Source organism: Copadichromis virginalis, linkage group LG19 (assembly GCF_057382275.1).
Source record: "Copadichromis virginalis isolate Kocher_CV1m ecotype Utaka linkage group LG19, C_Virginalis_male_GT1.1, whole genome shotgun sequence".
Lineage (NCBI taxonomy): Eukaryota > Metazoa > Chordata > Actinopteri > Cichliformes > Cichlidae > Copadichromis > Copadichromis virginalis.
This window is the reverse complement of record NC_140636.1, coordinates 24,702,328-24,709,574: the sequence shown is the minus strand read 5'-3', so window position 1 is coordinate 24,709,574 and position 7,247 is coordinate 24,702,328. Positions and strand designations below refer to the sequence as shown.

At 37.1% G+C, this 7,247-nt stretch overlaps 1 long non-coding RNA gene across 4 annotated transcripts; it reads left to right on the top strand.

Moving 5' to 3' along the window:
- The first annotated feature begins 3,249 nt into the window (after positions 1 to 3,249).
- Positions 3,250 to 6,926, top strand: LOC146686188 (uncharacterized). Of its 4 annotated transcripts, none has more exons than XR_014916806.1 (5): positions 3,250 to 3,602; positions 4,302 to 4,367; positions 4,718 to 4,873; positions 5,326 to 5,418; positions 5,717 to 6,926. It is a non-coding gene; the product is annotated as an uncharacterized LOC146686188 (long non-coding RNA). The 4 variants fall into 4 exon arrangements; XR_014916807.1 differs by having other exon boundaries at positions 3,250 to 3,758; XR_014916808.1 differs by having other exon boundaries at positions 3,251 to 4,346.
- Positions 6,927 to 7,247: the final 321 nt, after the last annotated feature.

Below are 7,247 nucleotides of genomic sequence, written 5' to 3'. Positions count from 1 at the left end.
AGGGACGGACAACTGAGAGAGGTGAAGAGAAAACAGGAGCATAACAAGAATCAGTAGCTGATAGCCACTCCTCCTTATCTTTTTTTTGGTTACAATTCAGTAAAAAGATAACCTGTATATAAAAGATGAACAGACTATAGATGAGACAGGGTTTAAACTTTTACTGAAACGCACTTCTTTGATGGTACATTAGAACAAATAATCACACAGTAGGCGACACTATTTGTTAGATGATTTCATTAAATGTCTCCCTTGAAAAATAGGTTTTTAATCTCATTGGAATCTTCCTGGTTAAATAAAAGAAATAAAAAATAAAGATGGTGCCACTTGATCAATATCCTGCCTTGCTCAGCACATATTTACCAAATTGACCAATTACACTTATCACCCTGCTGTAGTTACCGCTTCTGCAAACTAAATCAGTATGTATGTATACTGGTACATACAATTCAGCTGTTCCCCGATCAGCTGAGGGGTTTGTAGACCTGTTGACAGAGAAAGAAGTGAGAGTGTGCGACTGCCTTTAGAAGAACTGGACATACTGCTAGAAGACTGAGCACACACCATCTTAATTAAATCAAGTGTGTGTGTGTTCGTATTGGCAAACTTGATGGAAAGAAAAGGACAAGCACAAAGGCATACTCGACAAACTCAACACATGTACAGCTGCGGTACTGAACTGCTGCAGTAATTTGAGCAAAGGACTGCATTTTGTTTGGTTTTCTGTATACAGTGACAAAAATGTTTTAATTTCCACAGCAAACCACTAAAGCTGTGTTTTATTACTTGATGTTGTCAATAAATACAAATAAAGATTGATTTATGTGACATTACTTTTTTTATAGATAAAATTGGCAGTGGTTATTCTGGAAGTTGTTACAGTCCTAACTTATTAAGAAAAACTGTGGAAGTGATGAAGGAAAAAGCTGCCACTCAGCATATTGCCACGTTACAAAAATGTGAAATTTGTGTCACCTCTTAAAGAATTTTTAACATAGTTTTTTAAATATATATAATATTTAAAGTAAGGGTTATAGTCTATTGTGTTTGTTAACACAGCAAAACATCTGCTGCACTCCGGAGTAAATAAGGAAAAGACTTGGAGGATTTAAAAAAAAAAAAAAAAAAAAAAAAAAAAAGACGACCTCTGCTGTGTTTCATACACACGGGGCCCCGCAGGGGACATGGGAGAAAAAAAATTAAGACGGACTTTTGCGAGATCTCGCAAAACAAACTCGGGATCTCGCAAAAAATAGCAAACCTGAGCATGAAGGGAGAACAGCAGGGAGAGCACGCAGGGGATTACACCAGGTATGAACACAGACGACGCGACGAGGAGCAGAGGAAATCACACACTATAAGTACACAAAGAGACACTGGGAAATCACACACAGGTGGGGGAAACAGCTGGACCTGATTAACCTGACGAGACAGGGGAACACTAACACCAGGGACCAACAGAGGGAGCACAAACCCAGAACCCAGTATCTAAAATCCCAAAACACAAACCATCCCAAAACAGCCCATGAATAATAAAGAGAATAATAACAATAAGGGACACAAACACAAAGTCACTCAGTCATGGCCGCAGGACCATGACAGTTACCGACTATCAATAATGCCTTCAACAAGCTCTCTGACGAACAGTGGATCTTAATAGAAAATGGACTTTTGGATTCTGATGTTCAAGCAGTTTTGGCCGACATGATTTCTGAAATCATACAGATCGCCACAGCCAAAATCTTGATACTTGCGCTTCCCGCCATTCAGCGTGGTGCATCTACGGATTTAGAAAAAAATCCATTTCTTGGTGACTCCATCTCAGTCACTTTTGCTAAAGCGCTCAGCATCCCTGAGCAGTACTGTGTGAGTGTTACACAGCTGACAATGATGATTGAGAGGGAGATTTCAGATAAGGTAAAGTCGATTGCCACCGTGGTCAGGCAGAGCAATTTACCGCTAAACCCTGCTGTTTACATCAGCGGAAAAATTCCGAATATTGGAAGACTCCGTGTCATGGTTTCTCTTGCTCTCTCATGCTTGAAATTATACGCAATAAAACGGCGAAGCTCACGCATTATATCGGTAAGCGATTCAAGTCAATCTGAATCCAGCACAGACAGCAGTGAGTCCGGCATCTCACGCGAATTCGCCATCAGGGAGGTTAGTGATATTCTGACCAGATATAGTCGAGAATCATATTCTGCAGATGATGAATTATCAGATGACGACGAAGATATAGAAACTGAGTCACCTGCTAAAATAGAGCAACTTTCAGAAAAGAAAGAAAGTTCAGAAAGTGGGGAATGTGCAGAAGCTGAAAGGCAGGCACGTTTGGAACCTGATGCCACAGTAGAAAAATTTGCAGCTGACATTGTCAATATTATATTTGACAATCTCCTTTCTTCTGACACTGATTCTTCTTCCCACAGTGAGAAATGTATCTCACCCAAATCTGGATTTATGGGAGCCATATCGATAAAGTGAGAGAGTTTTTCAACTCACGTGCTCCTTGCGCACCAGAAAAATCCCGCAAACACCATTTTTTGAAGTTCGCACAAAAACATTATGAAAAGATGAAAGAGGGGCTGAAAAACACAGTGGAGGAGAGCAAAAGACATTTGATTAGTCTGTTAAACCTAAGCCACTCCCCTGAAACTGAGGGAATGGGTTCCCCTTCAAGAAGCTCATTTACTCTGGAAACCATGGTAAAATGTTCTACTCCAGCTAACTTTAATGTCATCAGATCTGAAATTATTGACATATACAAGTTCACAAAAGAGGAAGAACATTATATTATCCAAAAAACCTTTGAGAACATTAGAATAAGCGAGGACATCAAAAATTTCTCAAGGGAATTAACAGAGAAAATGTACGACCATTTAATGACAAGTCGTATATACCAAATTCCCAATACTTTTATGGGTAGAAGTCTATCAGACTCTGTTATCTCCAGTACACCACTGACAGCAGCTGAATCAAGAGTTTCCTTTTCTCCCGAAGTCCTCTATGTAATCATAGAAGACGCAGTTGCAAAGTTTTTGCAAAAGATTCTGCTCTTGGTTGATGATGAAGCAATTGATGTAATTATTCAGAGCGAAAAAGTGTCCGATGCTATTAAAGATATCCAAAACTTCCTTGCAACAGCACAGACACGGGCAAAAGATACAGAGTCAGACTCTTCTCAAAAAAGTGGCAGAGAATCTAGAACACCCTGTCATTCTAGACCAGCATCTCCAGAAAGACACACTCAAAAAAATGAATGAGGTGGATTGTTCAGTGTATATTAATTATTTATTTTCATTTTACTTAAAATATATGTTTTTGTTAAGTTAACATATGTTTTTCTAATCAAGTCTACGTAATTGTGTCTATTATTCAACGTACATAATACTAATGTGTTACTTGATCGCATAACATTTAAGTTAAGTCAATGAGGATCGATATACCTTGTATATCCACAAGGTGGCAGTAATGCAAAAACAGTTGTAATGAAACCGCGCAGAACAAGAAGGTTTCACGGCTTGTGCCTGCTCATGCGCAAGACTTCAAATTTAACTGAAAAAGGCTGTTTTGGCGCCAAGCTGCTGTTTCTTTGAGAGGTAAGACCACTTTTTTCTTTGACTATGTTGTGTAGTATCTATATGTCCAGCATGGTTATATTTTGCGTTTGTCTTACAAGACATGTTATATCGTTTGCGTGTGCTTGTTTTACATTAGTTTTACTGGGTCCTGGACATGCTTATTTTGTGGACTGTGTAAGAAACATTTTTATTGTTTTTTGTTTTATTAAGGGATTAGCTACAGGGGTTCATGGGGTTATTCTTTCAAGGGGTTATTTTTCCATTTGCTTTCTTGGGATTCCTTTTCTGTAATCCGAGAGTCGGAAATATCGAATAGGATAGCAAGGATAGCATAAAGTGACATTTAAAATCCAAAAAGTCAAGGGCGAAAGCCACTGTGACACCTTTGTTCTGCTCTATCAGTAATCTGTATTATGTAAAAATGGTCTGTAAATACAGCATGTTTCCTAGCGGAGTTATACATATCAATGTAGTTATAAATTACAGTTTGTGAAAGTACACACTTAATTTTTTAAATAAAATTATTCAAGACATATGAGTGGACAGACAATGGAGGACGACAGACCTGGTGATAATTGCTTCTATAGAAAGTTAGCACATGGCAGTGTCAATCTCTTGCTTTTCTTCTGAGTAGTATTTTATTTAGTTGTAATTCAAACAATAATTTGCTTCTTGAAATTAAGTAATGAATTTCTTGTTTTACTTTATAAATCTCAGATCCTGCCTTTACCTGCTCCCTCCTATACTGATGTGGTGTATGTGGTACTGCTGAGCTTGTATGTGGTATGTGAACTGTTATACTTTTAAAAACAAAACTGTTTTATAAGTTAAGTTTTCTTTTGTGACCCATCCCATGCCCCTGTTATTTCGTCTCCACATCTGAACCATGGTAAAGGTTGCAGTTCAAGGGCCTGAGGCATGAAATTCTTTTCAGATCAGCTGTGATCAATATTTTTTGGAACTTGATAAATAACAATAAAAGCTGTAATGGCTCCATTAGCATTTTGTGTAAATGTTTGTGTTAAAATTATAGCTTTAATGAGGTCTTTCTACATTAGTTTTAGTTTGTATATGTGTACATATAGTATGTATATTTACAGTACAGTATGTTGTGTTTGTTGACATATTTTCAGGTGGAAGCAGAATATGTGAGGATTACTACTGCTGCACATGTTCCAAGGCTTTTTACACAACTTGACCAATACACTGACCAGCTCATAAAAGTCTTCAAGAAAAAAGGAGGCGTTGCAGGGAAGAAAATTAGACAAACTTTGGCCCCAGCCACACAGGTGCGTTATTCTGTTGGTAGCAAAATATTATGGCTAATAAGATCATTTTCAAATTTAAACAGCTAGTGTATGGTAGCTGCACAGTGCACTTACATTTATATTAAGCAAGACAAAGTTTGGTACTCAAAACGTTGGAAAATTTAAATTACCTAAACATATGTAAAATCTGATCCCTTGATTTAGGTTAAACCAGAAGTGAATGTTTTTATGTTATGTTTTGAATGCAAAAAAGATGATGTATTAGTTTGTCTTTACCTCCATTATGGACATATATAATGTGGTGGAAACCCTTCCCAACAGGTTAACTATTCATGTCCATGTGATGATTAGTTGGTCTTGTGTACATGTCTATCTGTGCAGTGGCTATGTCATTCATTTTGCGTATAATGTGAGTTTCTGTCATCCTAAAGTATTTCTGTTTTCTCTTCCTGTATCTCTGCCACTCTCTACAGAAGGAAACCATTGAAAAGGGGAGGGAGTGTGTCCTCAGGGCACTACCTTTTTACCTGAATGAAGACCCAAGCATCCTCTTCAAAGAATAATTGGTTGGTAATTTTAGTTTTGGTTTAATACAGATAAAAAACTAATTTTGAATAACTAATGTTGTTGCATGTTGTAATGTTGTTGTTGTTGTAATTTGCATGGAACCTGTTTAAATGTTTTGGGAAATCTTCTTGTATACCCAAACTATTTATATTTATCGTTGAATCTGTAGTCTGAAATAGTGGCGCACTGGGGTGCATGTTCCTAATATTGTGTTTACGTCATTAAAGGGTAGCTTTGGCCCTTTTTCTTTCTTTTTTTTAAAACTGGATGCCATTTTTCTATGTTTTTGTGTCTAAGCTACAGCTGTTCAGAGGGAGCTGGAACAAATTACCCTTGCTATCTTTACCATCGAAAGAGCTGATGCCAGCACTCCTCCAGCCGATGTGGGTATAACCATCTAGTGTGTCCTGCATGACCTGGAAGACCTGGCCTCTGCATGTGCACTCTTAATGGGTGGGATATATGCACTGAATCTCAGTTAACCTCAAGACTGAAAGCTAAGAGACAATCAAAAGTATTGAGATTTAAAGGATTTAATTGAGAGATGATACTGCACCAGAAATGTTGAAGGGTGGTGTGTATATTAGCGTTCAAGGCATATTGTTATGAGGTGGAAATATGTTCATATTCAGTTTGTGTTACATTGTGTGCATTGTAAAGGTAATTGCAATACATACTAAAAATAAGGGTAAGTTAGGAGGTTGATCTGATATCCCCGTGTTGGTGTTGTTCCCAGATCATCATACTAAATGTTGTTCCAGGATCAACATTGCAAGTGACCAATCAGAATGTTGTGACGTCATACTTTTGCGACTTCGGGAAAAACCGGCGTAAAACAAAAAACTGTACTTAAGCTGCGTGAAACCGCCTCTGTCCGCCGATCAACTGACCCTAACCCTAACCCTTTAATAAACAGTAAGCAGAATTGATATTGTCCTTGCAACATTGGAATTTCATAAATGCACAAATGGCTTGGAATAGAATAACGTCACAACAATGTGATTGGTCACTTGCAATGTTGAACCTGGAACAACATTTTCATGATGGTCTGGGAACAACACCAACACGAGGATATCAGATCATCCAAGTTGGGAATGCAGGATGAATGTATATTTTGTGGACTTTTAAAGACGAACAATTGTTTCCATGTTAAAATGTTTACATCTGAAGTTTTTTGCCCAAACACTGGTAAAATAAATGTTGACAGTGGCAAGTGTTAAATGGTTACTGCTGTGCTGTTGCAAAAAAACTGAACGCTGACAAGCTGTTTTATTGTTAGACCATAATCTTGGCATGTTTTGTTAAAGTTTTATTTGGGATGGTGATGTAATTTTCTTTGATTGCTAATATCAGTGGACTATTTATTATTATTATTATTATTATTATTATTATTATTATTATTATTATTGTTGTTGTTACATAATTTTTTTTTTTTTAAATTGTGGCTGTTGAGGTGGACACTTCACTTTGCATTGTTAAAGGAAAGCACTTCATTGGCATTGTGTTACTGGACTGACCCTAAGCAATCATTGCAAATAGCAACTTTGCTATCCATTTTAGACACTAAAAGAAAAAAAACACTCACAGACCTTACTAGCATCACATGTGCATAACTCAAGTGTCATCTTATCAATGTGTTATGTGATCTTCAATGCGTTTTTTTTTTTTTTTCTTCTATTTCTGGTAGCTACAGACATTTAATTTAAAGTCTTGATGTTGCATCTGTCTACATACTGTTAATTACTAACCCTAATGAGCTGTTGTGTTTTATTTTGGACTGGGTTTACACAAATGCTGACTGAATGTGTTGGCAATAAAATAAATTTTA